The sequence below is a fragment of the Podarcis muralis genome, chromosome 5 (genome assembly GCF_964188315.1).
Source record: "Podarcis muralis chromosome 5, rPodMur119.hap1.1, whole genome shotgun sequence".
Lineage (NCBI taxonomy): Eukaryota > Metazoa > Chordata > Lepidosauria > Squamata > Lacertidae > Podarcis > Podarcis muralis.
The window spans coordinates 97,618,866-97,635,201 of NC_135659.1; positions in this window are offsets into that span (position 1 = coordinate 97,618,866).

Genomic DNA, 16,336 nt, shown 5'->3' on the forward strand with positions numbered 1-16,336 from the left:
TCCAGATTTTTCTGGACATTTTGCTGATTCCCACCCAGGCACTGCTGCCGGGGGTAGTATTCTGAATATGTCTGGGAAATTCAAGCCTATATAATGTAATAGATCAAACAGGATGCTTAAAGTGACCTGTTTTACTTTGAAGAAAAAGGTGCTTTGGAGTCTAGACCCAGAATGTATCCTGAGTCTGGATTGAAAGGCCCATGGCTGTTTTCTGTCATAGAACTGTGAGCTGGAAGGAACCCTGAGTTTCATCTAGTCCACCCCCATCCCCCCGCGAGGGAGGAATCTCAGTTAAAGGATTCGTGGCAGATGGCCAGCTAACCTCTGCTTTTAAACCTCCAAGGATGGCAGATGAAGGTGTCTGGTTGTGCTGCTGCAGATGCACCATGAAACACCTTAAAATACCTTCATGTTCACTTCAGGGCAAACTGACTTCTCAGTGAGCAATTGGGCAGAATATTGTCAGCACGTATGTACGTATTGCCTGTTTTCTTTGTCCATGAAGTTTTCTTGGCAGGGATACTGGAGTGGCTTGCCGGTTCCTGCTCCAGGAATTAAAGGACCTTTTAATGAGGGTGAAAGAGGAGAGCGCAAAATATGATCTGAAGTGCAACATCAAAAAACTCATGGCCACTGGGCCCATCACCTCCTGGCAAATAGAAGGGGAAGAAATGGAGGCAGTGAGAGATTTTACTTTCTTGGGCTCCATGATCACTGCAGATGGTGACAGCAGCCACGAAATTAAAAGACGCCTGCTTCTTGGGAGAAAAGCAATGACAAACCTAAACAGCATCTTAAAAAGTAGAGTCATCACCTTGCCGACAAAGGTCCATATACTTAAAGCTATGGTTTTCCCAGTAGTGATGTATGGAAGTGAGAGCTGGGCCATAAAGAAGGCTGATCGCTGAAGAATGGATGCTTTTGAATTATGGTGCTAGAGGAGACTCTTGAGAGTCCCATGGACTGCAAGAAGATCAAACCTATCCAATCTGAAGGAAATCAGCCCTGAGTGCTCACTGGAAGGACAGATCCTGAAGCTGAGGCTCCAAGACTTATGAGAAGAGAAGACTCCCTGGAAAAGACCCTGATGTTGGGAAAGATGGAGGGCACAAGGAGAAGGGGGCGACAGAGGACGAGATGGTGGGACAGTGTTCTCGAAGCTACCAGCATGAGTTTGACCAAACTGCAGGAAGCAGTGGAAGACAGGAGTGCCTGGCGTGCTCTGGTCCATGGGGTCACGAAGAGTCGGACACAACTAAACAACTAAACAACAACAACAACATGTCCTTATTGCTTCAAAACTAAAGGAAAAGGAAAAGAAGACTGAGATTCTCTTTTTTTTAAGGCAAAGCAGAAAATCCAAAGCCCCCCTCCACATCTGGAATTCAGAATATAGACTGCCTTCGTACGAGGAAGTTCCATTTAGCTATGACAGCCAACAACCCCTGACAGACATTTCTTTTTTATTAATGGAGCTAATCCATTTTCAAAGCCATCTGAGTAAATGCGTTCTGCCAGTTCTTGTGAGGAAACACTTTCTCTTGTCAGTACTAAACCCGACGCGACTCATCTTGATGGACTGACTCTGAATTGTATGCTTTATTGTTATAAGAAAGAGCGAGAAACCGCATCTCTCACATTTCATAAAACTCTGCTGTTGCAAAAATCTTTGGGCCGAAGGAAGACTCCATGCAGCAATGGAAAAGGAAAGGTGTTTATTTACTGCTAGCTAGCAGAATGTCTCAGAGGAATTATTTCCAAGTCTGAGCCCAGAATACAGGGCTAAAATACCTTTTATAGTTCACTATGTATCAATTGGGGACACGGGTGGCGCTGTGGGTTAAACCACAGAGCCTAGCACTTGCCAATCAGAAGGTCGGCAGTTAGAATCCCTGCGATGGTGTGAGTCCCAGCTCCTGCCAACCTAGCAGCTTGAAAGCACGTCAAAGTGCAAGTAGATAAATAGGTACCACTCCAGCGGGAAAGTAAACGGCATTTTCGTGCGCTGCTCTGGTTCGCCAGAAGTGGCTTAGTCATGCTGGCCACATGACCCAGAAGCTGTACAGTGGCTCCCTCGGCCAATAAAGTGAGATGAGCGCCGCAACCCCAGAGTTGGTCACGACTGGACCTAATGGTCAGGGGTCCTTTACCTTCCCCAGAGTGGCTGGGAAAACCCAGCCAGATGGGTGGGGTATGTATGTATGTATGTATGTATGTATGTATGTATGTATGTATGTATAAATAAATAATCTTGCTGGTGGGGAGAAGGCCTGTCCTCTTCTGAAAGAAGCAGTGCTATTTTTCTAGAAAAAGTAGTGCTGGAGCTCACCATGAGCTCACCTTTGTTCTCTTAGAATGGCAATGGCACCCACCTGAGAGGTGTCAGAACCGAATTCTGGTGAGTTCCGGCTGGAAAAAAAGTCCTGAAAACCACTCCTCTGTCAAGACCCCTGCACTTGGCCAACTCTTTAGTTATAGAGAGAGAGAGATTCCTAACTTTTCAACTTCCTACTAAATAGATGGATTTTGTCAGGGGACTGATTTGTAACTCTGGGGACTGTCCCCGGGAAACGGGAACGTCTGGTAACCTTATCCTAACTGACTCGGCAAGGTCCATTAACCTAATAAAGGGATTGGTTTCATCGTCTTCTACAGAAGCCCAGAGGTTTGCACATGAACCCCAAAGATACCCCAGTCCTGTAACAATATATTTGGATATTTGGCTTCAATAATAATAATAATAATAATAATAATAATAATAATAATAATGTATTACTTATAGCCCACCCATCTGACTGGGTTGCCCCCTCTGTGCAGCTTTCAAATGCAATATAAAAACAGAATGAGATGATGATGATGATGATGACGATGATATAATGATAACGATAATAATATAATAATATATTATTTATACCCTACCCATCTGGCTGGGTTTCCCCAGCCACTCTGGATGGACATTTAAAAACTTCCCTATACAGGTCTGCCTTCAGGTGTCTTCTAAAGGTTGTATAGTTATTTATCTCCTTGACATTTGGTGGGAGGGAGTTCCACAGGGCGGGCACCACCACCGAGAAGGCCCTCTGCCTGGTTCCCTGTAACGTCACTTCTCGCAGCAAGGGAACTGCCAGAAGGCCCTCGGCGCTGGACCTCAGTGTCTAGGTTGAACTATGGAGTGGAGACGCTCCTTCAGGTATACTGGGCCAAGACCATATAGACCTAAGAAGCCAAGGTTTAAAGTTTAGGCCTTTAGACCTAAGAGCCCAAGGCTGATTATAACTCAGAACATGTATAAAATAGCCCTTAATGTTATTCAGTCACCAGTTTTTAACATACATGGAATGGTTCCATTAAAGGGTGTCACTCAGGTTTGGCCTAATCCTGCCGCCACTGTTGTGGTGCGACATTTTGGCAAAACCCAGAAGGAAGAAGGAGCAGCTGCGCAAATCAGGAAGAGCCGTGGGATTGGACCTTTTAAAGCTTGCCTTAAAAATAATGTCAAATCTCTCTTCCCTCCCCACCCTGTCTTCCTTTTTTGTGCAATCCAGAATTCTTTCTTCTGGTTGCCATTAATAACGTGACATTTACTGGGGTTTCTCCAGATGTTTGCGCCAGCAATGTCCTTTCGAAGGAATTTCTGATTACTGAGGCTTTCATAAGGACGTCCACGTGGTTCTCTTTGCGGATGGAGACGTCGGGGGCGGACCGGAAGCGCTAACCGAAAGGGAGCCAGGAGCGAGCGCTAACCCTTCGTGACGCTGCTCATCCTCTGCTCCAGGTGACGCAGCTCTCCTGTCTGTTGGCAAGGGGCGGAAAGAAGGGAGAAGGTAGACAGTGGTTCCAGGGTGACTCACGAAAAGAATTGCAAGGCAGTGGAGGAACAGCTGGAGCCGAGCTATTTAATAGCAACAATACCCCCGGTTCTTGGGAAAGAGACAGTGGAAATACACCACATGCGACCACAGGCATTTATAAATGAAATTCAGAAAATATGAATGAAAGCCCCTCTCTTCATTGGATAAGTATGTCTCGCATATTCAGCCTCAGTCAAAGGGAAGCGGGTTTTCTCTGATCTGCCATACAGATTTGGCCAGAGGTTCTCACTTCAGCGCGTGCTCTTGTCCAAATGTGGGGAAAGAAGAAAACACCAGGATCTTCAAAGTCAGAAGGCTGGGATTCTCAAAGATCTGCTTCATCCATCCCTTTCCAAAAGGGGTGTCTTTGGGAAGAGGGTCAAGTTCTTGTTATAAATCAGTCCGCGTCTATTAACACCCACCGAGGTGCGAATTTGACAGCAATTAACGCAGATTCTGTCCTCCTTAGCAGACTCCAACTCTCCTTTTATGGGATTGCTTGTTAGGAATGTGTCAATTTGTCCCAGGTTCCTCATCCATATTTATGGGTGTTTTCGCACAAATGTTTTCCCTCCTCTTTTAACACTGAGGCAACCAGAAGAAATGGGAATCTAATAAAATGGAGTTGGCATGGGAAGCTTAAAGTCTGGGGCAGAGAACTTCCCCTACCAAATCACCCAGCCCCAAACTCACCCTGAATCTCACACCCACACCTCCTTCCTGCTCTCATCTACTAAAAATCATGTTAAAAGAAGAATTAAAACTAAGTTTTAAACCCCAGGTCATGAGCCCAATTTCCATCTCAGCCTAAGGACAATATGAGCCATTGGCCTGGTCCAGCAGACTTTACTTATGTTCTTAGAATGATGGAGAGAACTTTGTTGTTGTTGTTGTTTAGTCGTTTGGTCGTGTCCGACTCTTCATGACCCCATGGACCAGAGCACGCCAGGCACTCCTGTCTTCCACTGCCTCCCGCAGTTCTGTCAAACTCATGCTGGTAGCTTCAAGAACATTTTCCCAACCATCTCATCCTCTGTCGTCCCCTTCTCCTTGTGCCCTCCGTCTTTCCCAACATCAGGGTCTTTTCCAGGGAGTCTTCTCTTCTCATGAGGTGGCTAAAGTCTTGGAGCCTCAGCTTCAGGATCTGTCCTTCCAGTGAGCACTCAGGGCTGGTTTCCTTAAGAATGGAGAGGTTTGATCTTCTTGCAGTCCATGGGACTCTCAAGAATCTCCTCCAGCACCGGAATTCAAAAGCATCCATTCTTCGGCAATCAGCCTTCTTGATGGTCCAGCTCTCACTTCCATACATCACTACTGGGAAAACCATAGCTTTAGCTATACAGACCTTTGTCGGCAAGGTGATGTCTTTCATTTGCTGCTGCACAATCAATGCAGACTCCCAGCCTTCTGGAAAGCCAGGTTTTTACAGCAGCACGACATAGATGAAGACATTGTGTGCAACTTGAAAAACTGCAGCAGCAGAAGCTGGCCTGATGGGAAGTGGCGCGTTTCCATCCCGTTTGGTGTGTGGCACATTCCTGGGGCAGACAGCTGCGCAAGGAGGCAAATGTCTTGAAGGAGAGATGGACAGCTTATTCAGAAACAGACACCGCAATGGGGAGATGTCGCAAGGAGGAAGGCCACAGGTCAATTTGCGCACGTTCAAACGTATGTGCTGAATAAATACATGGACGTGTGAATCACCAGCTCAAGCCCACGGAAGCACTCAGTTGCTGACAGTTGTACGGCAGTCTTTCGACAGCCCTTTAATGCTCTGTAAATGGTCAGCAGTCATCACCTCTTTGAGACCAGCCATTTGCAAATGTGCACTGATTAAGATTTTTGCTCGCATGTGGACTGTGTCAGAGACAGGACAGCTGGAGAACATGTTGCACCAGTTCCATTCCCGGGGAATGAACACCTCATCAGCAGTTCATGGTGTCAAAGTGAACTCACAGGGTGTCGCTGTCTGGTCCCTGTTCCTTCCAGCAAATGGTTTTTTAAAAAATTAAAAACTAGGTGATGCAACAAAACATATTATCTTAAAACATATCATCCTTAATTTCCCCCCTCATTTTCCCCTCTCCCCCTCCCTCCCATAAACAACCTGTCCTCCCCACCCCCGCCCCCACCCCACTTCCCAATCTCTGGTATCTCTATAAATGCTATTCTCTGCATGTTACAGAACTGTTCTTAATTACCGTATTTTTCACTCTATAAGATGCACTTTTCCCCCTCCAAAAATTAAGGGGAAATGTGTGTGCATCTTATGGAGCGAATGCAGGCTCCATGGCTCCATGGCTTCAGTGAAAGCAATGCGAAACTCTCCTGGCTTCGTTTTGCTGGAGAGGCACTGCGCAGAGAGGGAGAGATATTTTTTTCTTGCTCTCCCCTTCTAAAACTAGGTGTGTCTTAATGTCGGGTGCATCCTACAGAGCGGAAAATACGGTAATCTAACGAATTATTATCAATTAAAAAATTGTGAGTGTTTATTCAAAGCCTGCCAAGGAGTCCAATTCACTTTGTTGCACCTGTAGGTACTTTGTAAAAGGTTCCCATTCCTCTTTAAAGTCACAGTTATCCTTGTCCCGTAGTTTTACCAGTTCTGCATAGTCCATCAGTTTCTCTTGCCATAATTCTTTAGTCGGGATTTCCTCGTTCTTCCATCCTTGTGCTATTAAGACTCTCACCACTGTTGTCGCATACATGAAGATGTTCTTCAGTTTCCTACAATCCCTAATAAAAATGCTTCAGGTTTTTAAACAAATGTTAGATGGAACATTTTATTCAATTCAATCCAGCAAATGGTTTTGAGCACACACTTGGACCATGTGTCTCCAGTCACTGTTTGGCTACCAGGGATTGCTGTCACCCTCCTCCTGGGTCACTTTCCAATGCCAATTTCTGGTGGTTGTTTTCTATCATTCCCTTAGGGAAAGTGGGGCATTGTATATGCAGAGGTAGAATTTCGGCAAAGCTTCTTTTAAATCTCTTTAAAAGGTACCCCTGCCGTACGGGCAGGGGTTCCTTTACCTTTACCTTTACTATCCCTTAGGGACGCGGGTGGCGCTGTGGGTAAAAGCCTCAGCGCCTAGGGCTTGCCGATCGAAAGGTCGGCGGTTCGAATCCCCGCGGCGGGGTGCGCTCCCGCTGCTCGGTCCCAGCGCCTGCCAACCTAGCAGTTCGAAAGCACCCCCGGGTGCAAGTAGATAAATAGGGACCGCTTACTGGCGGGAAGGTAAACGGCGTTCCGTGTGCTGCGCTGGCTCGCCAGATGCAGCTTTGTCATGCTGGCCACGTGACACGGAAGTGTCTCTGGACAGCGCTGGCCCCCGGCCTCTTAAGTGAGATGGGCGCACAACCCCAGAGTCTGTCAAGACTGGCCCGTTACGGGCAGGGGTACCTTTACCTTTACTATCCCTTGCATTCATACCCCGCTTTTCCTCCAAGGAGCTCAAGGTAGCATAAAGGGCTCTCCTTCTCCCCATTTGAACCTCACAACAACCCTGTGAGGTTGGTTAGGCTGAGAACATTGAGCCATTCTCTTTAAAGTTTCCAATTGACATCACAAAACCAAAATGCAGCAATTATTACCAGGTGCTTCTTTAAACCAGTCCAAGTTCAGATTGTATCAATTTGTTGCTCTGGTAATGGACATACTTTCCGCACTTCAGCAGATCACAGAATTTATATATAGGTTATGACAAACCAGCTCCCTGATCCAGCTCTAATAGTGCATAGTTGTTGTTGCTGTTTAGTCGTTGAGTCGTGTCCGACTCTTCGTGACCCCATGGACCAGAGCACGCCAGGCACTCCTGTCTTCCACTGCCTCCTGCAGTTTGGTCAAACTCATATTCGTAGCTTTGAGAACACTGTCCAACCATCTCGTCCTCTGTCATCCCCTTCTCCTTGTGCCCTCCATCTTTCCCAACATCAGGGTCTTTTCCAGGGAGTCTTCTCTTCTCCTGAGGTGGCCAAAGTCTTGGAGCCTCAGCTTCAGGATCTGTCCTTCCAGTGAGCACTCAGGGCCAATTTCCTTAAGAATGGATAGGAAATCAGCCCTGAGTGCTCACTGGAAGGACAAATTGTGAAGCTGTGGCTCCAATACTTAGTTACTCAGTTCTATTTAGCTGGTTGCAGTCTCTGGGAGCAGGACTTGTAAACAGGAACATTTGTAAGGGGTTTTTGTGGGGGTGGCCTGGAGCGTTGTCTCACGATGTACATAGGACCAAGAGACAGGGATGGAGAGAGAGATGCTGCAGTCACCTGTAACATCTGTGCCATGTTTGTTTTCCTGCCTGAGAACCAAAACTGCACCTGCAGCAAGTGCAAGCTGGTTGCAGACCTTCCAAGCGTCCCTATTTTCCAGGGACATCCCTAATTTAGAGAAGCCGTCCCCGTTTCCAATTTGATCCCACTTTTCCTTAGGGTGTCCCCAGTTTCTCCTGGTATGCCCCGCGGAGGACCTTAAGGTCCACAAATAACAACACTTTGGAGGTCCCAAGCTGCAAGGTGGTTAGATTGGTCTCAACTAGGGCCAGGGCCTTTTCAGTACTTGCCCCGACTTGGTGGAACACTCTGTCCCAAGAGACCAGGGCCCTGCGGGACTTGACATCTTTCCGCAGGGCCTGCAAGACAGAGCTGTTCCGCCTGGCCTTTGGTTTGGACTCGGTCTGACCCTTATGTTGCCCTCCCTTTATGGTCTTGATCTATCAGCTACTTTTAAAATGAGGCTGCATTTTAAATTGTATTTTAACCCGTATTTTTGTTTTGTTTTGTTTGTTTGTTTGTCCCCCCTATTATGTTTTATTCTAATTTTATTGTTGTTAGCCACCCTGAGCCCAGCTCTGGCTGGGGAGGGCGGGGTATTATTATTATTATTATTATTATTATTATTATTATTATTATTATTATTAATTCATTGGAGAAATGTTGGAGGGTATGGAGTTATCAAAACCCTAAGCCGCCTGAAGGCAATCCTGTCTAGGGAAGGTTTTTAAATGTTTTATTATGTTTTTGTATATGTTGGAAGCTGTCCCGAGTGCCTGGCACAACCCAATAAGATGTGTGGGGTATAAATAGTAGAATTATCATTATGGAATGGGGCATCCCTATCTTCATCGGAGAAATGTTGGAGAGTATGTGGCTGTGTTGCTGAAATAGAAGGTACAGTATCTTAAGGTCTGCCTATCCATACTTTGAGCTATTGTGCAAGGTAAGGAATTTCTCGGTAGAGCAGACTGTCCTGGGACAGCAGCACATGTGGGGGCCCCTAGCGAGGAGGATAATCGCCCACTGCAGGAGACAAAACACTGGAGGAATGTGCCACGCAAAAGCAAGACTGTCAGGAGCCATGCTGGGCGACCAAAACTGCACACAGTTTGCCAAATGCATTCGCACCACAGATTTGTAAAATGTCAATAGCATTCTGGAAGTTTTACTTTCAATCCCTTTCAACCATCAAGGGTGCATTTCTCCTGATATACACATTTTTTTTGGATTCAGTTTTTTCCTAATATACACATTTTTTCCAAGGAATTTCTTTTATTTTCAAATAAAAGCCCGGTTTAAGGCAGTTTTTCATGTGTGATATTCTATCGCGTTTTTACCGTTCTGCTGAGAGCCGCCCAGAGTGGCTGGGGAAACCCAGCCAGATGGGTGGCATGCAATTATTATTATTATTATTATTATTATTATTATTATTATTATTATTATTATTTGATTAGCATGTACACTTTTTACACTTGTTTGGGGTTGCAGAACTGCAAAGCACAGAGATGCAAATTTCAAATGCCGCTGTATTTCAGTTTGTCCCTATGTTCTTCCCTCCAAAGGAAGCCAGATCAGCTGGCCATTGTGGGAACAGATTTCTGTACATGATGGGCCACTGGCAATACAATAAATCCACAACTTAGGTCAAAGTTACGTTCCAGAGATCGCGCCTAAAGCCAAAATCACATATAGTCAAAATACAATGGATGGAATTGCCAAAGTCTCTCCCCCCCCCCCCCCCCGACGCCTGCTCTCTTTCTGCCCTCTTATTAATTTATTTTTATTTTTTATTCTTGCCAAGTGGATAACGCTGAACACGCGCAAATTAAATTCACGTGAGTTGTGGAATTGCTCTGTAATTGCGCAACCCATTCTCATCACTTGGGGAAGCAGGGAGCAGGATGCAGCAATGTATACCTGCACAGAACGGTCTCTGCAATGTCCTAAAATAGTTCCCAAGCAAAGCAGAGTAATTGGGGGAAAGCTGCTGTTAATTAGCCAGGAGCCATAAATTGCCACGTCTGGAAAAGAACTGGTTAGCGCAATTGCTGGTGCTCTGCTCTAATACAACCTTCTATAGAGTCATTTGGTTTTTTGTCCACTGTTTCATGTTTTATTGAAAAATCATATATAAACAAATAAAAGCATACATAAATGAAGAATATATATCTTCTTCTTTGGCGATCACTCGTAGCCGAGAGAGAGAGAGAGAGAGATGGAAACTGGACAGAGTGCTTATTTAAGAGCAAGATGACAAAACCTCACAGGTGAGGCCGATTGGTAACTCACAGCACCTGATGGCAAGAGCCAGGAAGGGATATAAGGTCAGCATTTTCGCTTCAGCTCTTTGCCACAGCAGCACGTTCCCTGCCTTGCTGTGTTTGACTTCGTGACTCCTTGCTTCTTGATACTCAGACCCCTGACTTCGTGACCCCTTGCTTCCCATACCATAAGTATGCATGCCAGCCAAATCTGTTGTCATGTCCTTCTAGTTCTAATGCCTCTTGCTTATCCAATCTCATCCAGTCCCTGATCCATACCAAACAAGCAGATTCATAATACAATTTAAGGTCTGGGAGGGCAAACCCGCCTCTATCTTTTACATCTGTATTTTATGTTTTATCCTTGGCCTTTTGCCCCCACCAGATAAATCTTGAAATCTCTTTCTGCCATTTTTTAAAGCATTCATCTTTCAGGATGACTGGTATTGATTGAAAAAGCTTCTCGATCCTCGGACCCCTGACTTCGTGACTCCTTGCTTCTTGATCCTCGGACCCCTGACTTCGTGACTCCCGGCTCCCTGACCCTCGGACTCTTGGCTTTCTCTTTCGTTCTAAAATCAATTCAAACTCAATTATTATTATTATCTCCTGTTGGCAAAATTCACTATAACTGGAAGTACCAGGGGCTGAGAGGACCTCTGGAAAGCAGAGCGAGTCTTTGACCACTGAGCGACGCTTCCCCCTTCTTTGAAGACCAGAGTCCCAGTTCCACGCTGAGGTGTTTCAGGGAGCTTGTTCACCCAGCAGCTTTGCATCCTGGTGGGCCAAAGGGAGCTGAGCCCCGTCTGAGTGGGTGGGCCAGGCCAGGGAGTGGGAACTCAAGAGGGTCTGGTCCTTTGAGAGAGGGATTGACCAAGCAATTTGGGAAGCCCTGAATTAGAATTAAAAGATTAAAAGAGTCCAGGGCACTTATTCCACTTTGTTTATGAAACAACCGAGGAGAGCCAGATGGTGAAAGAAAGAAAGAAAAGCACTTCGTGGATCATTTTTGAAAAACGTTTATTTCATAGAATCATAGAATCATAGAGTTGGAAGAGACCACAAGGGCCATCGAGTCCAACCCCCTGCCAAGCAGGAAACACCATCAGAGCACTCCTGACATATGGTTGTCAAGCCTCTGCTTAAAGACCTCCAAAGAAGAAGACTCCACCACACTCCTTGGCAGCAAATTCCACTGTCGAACAGCTCTTACTGTCAGGAAGTTCTTCCTAATGTTTAGGTGGAATCTTCTTTCTTGCAGTTTGGATCCATTGCTCCGTGTCCGCTTCTCTGGAGCAGCAGAAAACAGCCTTTCTCCCTCCTCTATGTGACATCCTTTTATATATTTGAACATGGCTATCATATCACCCCTTAACCTCCTCTTCTCCAGGCTAAACATGCCCAGCTCCCTTAGCCCTTCCTCATAAGGCATCATTTCCAGGCCTTTGACCATTTTGGTTGCCCTCCTCTGGACACGTTCCAGTTTGTCAGTGTCCTTCTTGAACTGTGGTGCCCAGAACTGGACACAGTACTCCAGGTGAGGTCTGACCAGAGCAGAATACAGTGGCACTATTACTTCCCTTGATCTAGATGCTATACTCCAGAATTGCATTGGCTTTTTTAGCTGCCGCGTCACACTGTTGGCTCATGTCAAGTTTGTGGTCAACCAAGACTCCTAGATCCTTTTCACATGTACTGCTCTCAAGCCAGGTGTCACCCATCTTGTATTTGTGCCTCTCATTTTTTTTGCCCAAGTGCAATACTTTACATTTCTCCCTGTTAAAATTCATCTTGTTTGTTTTGGCCCAGTTCTCTAATCTGTCAAGGTCGTTTTGAAGTGTGATCCTGTCCTCTGGGGTGTTAGCCACCCCTCCCAGTTTGGTGTCATCTGCAAATTTGATCAGGATGCCCTTGAGTCCATCATCCAAGTCGTTGATAAAGATGTTGAATAAGACCGGGCCCAAGACAGAACCCTGTGGCACCCCACTAGTCACTCTTCTCCAGGATGAAGAGGAACCATTGATGAGCACCCTTTGGGTTCGGTCAGTCAGCCAGTTACAAATCCAATGAGTGGTAGCATAGTCAAGACCGCATTTTACCAGCTTTGACTTTGGCATTAAAACAAAAGTAATCCCAGCCATTATTATTGCTTTCTGGGGGACAGAGCACAAATGTTCCTGAAATGCTGCTACTGGGCTGACTTAGGAAATTAATGTTTTGTACAGGCATTCTGTTTTACTCAGAATAAACAAAAGTATTTCTTCACACGGCACAGAGTTAATCTCTGGAACTCACCGCCTCAGGAGGCAGCGATGGTGACCAAAGCAGATGGCTCTAAAAGAGGATAGGACCCTAGCATTTGAGCGACAAAGGAAGCAAAAGGAGGTGGATAACAATTAAGGATTTGTTATGTTTTCTGAATGTAACGGAAAATTTATATAGAAAGGTTTATTGTTTTGCGTACATTCAATTGTAAGATAAAACATATGTGAAGGGACGTGACAGGAAGTCAAAGTTGAAGAAAAGATTTTGTAAGGCAAAAGGGGGGAAATGTTTATTTTCATTATTATCCTTATTATTATTATTTTCAGTGTGTGTGTGTTTTGTATGGAATGTTTGGGAGGAAATAAGACGGTAAATAACAAATAACAAAACATTGATGTATGTAATTTTTATTTCTCAATTATATTCTGTGGTAATATGGTTGTAATGTTTTTTGTAACATGAAATCATTCAATAAAAATTATTTAAAAAATAATACAGTGGTACCTCGGGTTAAGTACTTAATTCGTTCCGGAGGTCTGTTCTTAACCTGAGACTGTTCTTAACCTGAAGCACCACTTTAGCTAATGGGGCCTCCTGCTGCCGCCGCTGGAGCACGATTTCTGTTCTCATTCTGAAGCAAAGTTCCTAACCTGAAGCACTTTTTCTGGGTTAGCGAAGTGTGTAACCTGAAGCACATGTAACCTGAAGCGTATGTAACCTGAAGTACCACTGTAATTAAAAGAGGATAAGACCATTTAATGGAGGAAGAGAGGTCTACCAATGGCTTCTAGCCATGATAGTGATGATGTGTGCTGGTCCCGGGGGGAGGTTACCGTGGGGCGAGGTCCAGGACCTGAGTCGAGGGTCGTCAGACAGTCCTCCACGGGCGTCAGGCAAGGACAGGAACACTGGAGGAACAGGACTGGGTGGAACAGGATGTTTTTTATGTATGCTACAACGGCAGCAAGAGTTCTTTTAGCAAAGTATTGGAAGACACAAGAACTACCCACGCTGGAAGAATGGCAGACGAAGGTGATTGACTATATGGGACTGGCTGAGATGACTGGCAGAATCCGTGACCAAGGAAAAGAGGCGGTGGAAGAAGACTGGAAGAAGTACAAAGATTATCTTAAGAATTGTTATAAAATTAATGCGTGTTAAAATGTCAAGGGTAATGAAAAAAACAGAATTACAGCTGTAAATGACTGGGTAAGAGAAGAAGGATCAAAGAAAGTGAGTAATATGTTAACTGAAGTGAGGGGTTGCTGAGAAAATCTTAAAACAGGGATGCAGAAAAGGGAGGCATGGGGAAGTCGGTGAAACAAGGTTTAAGAAAAAGAGGTTATGAAATTACACGTGTTTATATGTTTTGTTTGTTTGTGTATTGTGAACTGTATTGTGTTTATTTTATGTTGGAAAACTAATAAAAATTTATATATATATTAAAAAAAAGAGGAACAGGACTGGGTGCTGGCCGAAACAGCTCTTCAATGACGACGTTGCTCCCGCAACCTGGGACCGGGCTGACTGGCCTTTATCTTCTCTGAGGCCAGGGGCGGCCCCGGCCCCCAGGAGACCCGCCTCTTCTGGCCTTAAGGCGAGCACTCCTCCTGGGAGAAACCAGTTCCCTTCGCCTCTCTGCCCTGAGCCTCTGCAGTTCAGGAGAGGCTGAAGGGTTACTGGGCCCAGGGGGAGACTCACCTGTAGGCACTGAGTCCTCAACTACCTCTGGAGCCAGAATGGGTTCACCTGGTACCTGCTCCTGAGGATCCGGCACAGGTGCAGGTGCCTCAGAATCAAGGCCCTGCCCCAGTTCAGCCGGCCCTGGGGGCGGGGACTCCTGTGCAGGCTGGGATTCCTCTGGTTCATCCTCTGAATCGGATTCCCAGGCCATCACACAATGCTTCTGAATACCAGTTGCTCTTGTGGTCGAATCCTACTTGCAAATTTCCCACAGGCGTCTGGTTGTCCATTCTGAGAAGCGGATACTGGTCCAGAGGGGCCATGGGCCTCATCCAGAATCTTCTCATGTTCATAATATTTGCTTCCAAAGGCCACTAGCATAAACCAGAAGACCACTGGACAAAATCCCCTCCCTAATTTTCACTTTAAATAATCCACACTTCTCTGAATTTTGCAATGCAGTGGTCCAGCCTGGCAACATGTACAATATATATATATATATTGAAGTAAAGTATTTTCATGAGGGTGACAGAGGAGAGCGCAAAATATGGTCTGAAGCTCAACATCATGGCCACTGGTCCCATCACCTCCTGGCAAATAGAAGGGGAAGAAATGGAAGCAGTGAAAGATTTTACTTTCTTGGGTTCCATGATCACTGCAGATGGCGACAGCAGTCACGAAATTAAAAGACGCCTGCTTCTTGGGAGAAAAGCAATGACAAACCTAGACAGCATCTTAAAAAGCAGAGACATCACCTTGCCAACAAAGGTCCGTATAGTCAAAGCTATGGTTTTCCCAGTAGTGATGTATGGAAGTGAGAGCTGGACCATGAAGAAGGCTGAACGCCGAAGAATTGATGCTTTTGAATTATGGTGCTGGAGGAGACTCTTGAGAGTCCCATGGACTGCAAGAAGATCAAACCTCTCCATTCTGAAGGAAATCAGCCCTGAGTGCTCACTGGAAGGACAGATTCTGAGGCTCCAAGACTTTGGCCACCTCATGAGAAGAGAAGGCTCCCTGGAAAAGACCCTGATGTTGGGAAAGATGAAGGGCGCAAGGAGAAGGGGACGACAGAGGACGAGATGGTTGGACAGTGTTCTCGAAGCTACCAGCATGAGTTTGACCAAACTGCGGGAGGCAGTGGAAGACAGGAGTGCCTGGCATGCTCTGGTCCAGCGGGTCACGAAGAGTCGGACATGACTAAACGACTAAACAACAAATGCCTAGGAGAAATTTACACTAAAATGCTGATTAAGTTGCATGGTGACTTTAAAGAAATAAAAATAAATCACAAACTGCTGTGGAAATGTGGAGGACCAAACTCAAGAATGGAAAAATAAGAAACTCAGATTATTATTCGGAACCTAATCAGTCGCTGTCCCGAATCGATCAGATTTGGACATCTAACGAGTTAACTCCAAGAATTTCAAAGGTGGAAATTCAAGCCAAAACTCTATCTGACCACAACCCAGTAAAACTAGAGTTGAAAGAATTAGAAGAAAGAACTTTCAGGTGGAGGTTAAAAGATTATCTGTTAGATGATCAAGAAATAAGTAAAAAAGCCCAGAAAAAGCTTACAGAATATTTTAAGGATAATATGAATAAAGGTACTAAAACAAAGGTGGTATGGGATGCAAGCAAGGCCGTGATGAGAGGTTTTTTCATCCAGCAAAATGCGATCAAAAATAAAGGAAGAGAAAAATGGGAAAAAGAGATATTAAGACAGATAATGGATAACGAACAAAAGCTAATCCAAAAACCAAATAACCAGAGAGTGAAGGAGAATATTAAAGCATTACAATCTCAATTTGCGATGCTAATAAATAGAGAGGTGGAGTGGAATATCAAAAAACTGAGGCAAAGGAGCTTTGAATTCTCAAACAAACCGGGTAAACTGCTGGCATGGCAGATAAAAAAGAGAAAGGAACAAAGTACTATAAATAAGATATTAGTAGATGGAGAAGAGAAAACCAACCCTAAGGAAGTGAGGAAAGCGTTTGTTGA